We start from the raw sequence: 201 nt of genomic DNA, 5'->3' as shown, positions 1-201 counted from the left end.
TGTAATAATAATAATGTTCTTTTTGTAAATTGTATTCTAAAGGTTATTTTTGTATATGCCGTTTCCTCCTCTCTTCAGTCTCTGCCCTACTCCACAAGGGATAGTCCACTCCAGTCCGGGAGGAACAGAAGACTCCTGGTTTTCCTTCTCTCTCTCCTTCTAATCAGAGACTAATTAGACTCTCTGGCCAATCAGACACAT

General features: G+C 40.3%; 1 protein-coding gene across 1 annotated transcript in view; it reads left to right on the top strand.

Moving 5' to 3' along the window:
• The window catches only part of LOC121543911 (tyrosine-protein phosphatase non-receptor type 12-like), a 36,087-nt gene extending 36,031 nt beyond the window's left edge, over positions 1-56 (top strand). The window contains exon 17 of the mRNA XM_045218629.1: positions 1-56. This exon is cut by the window's left edge and continues 1,220 nt beyond it. The gene's annotated coding sequence lies outside the window, so the exon portion shown is untranslated.
• Positions 57-201: the final 145 nt, after the last annotated feature.

This window comes from Coregonus clupeaformis, unplaced genomic scaffold (genome assembly GCF_020615455.1).
Source record: "Coregonus clupeaformis isolate EN_2021a unplaced genomic scaffold, ASM2061545v1 scaf1698, whole genome shotgun sequence".
NCBI classification, from domain to species: domain Eukaryota; kingdom Metazoa; phylum Chordata; class Actinopteri; order Salmoniformes; family Salmonidae; genus Coregonus; species Coregonus clupeaformis.
This window is presented reverse-complemented; position numbering and strand designations above follow the sequence as displayed.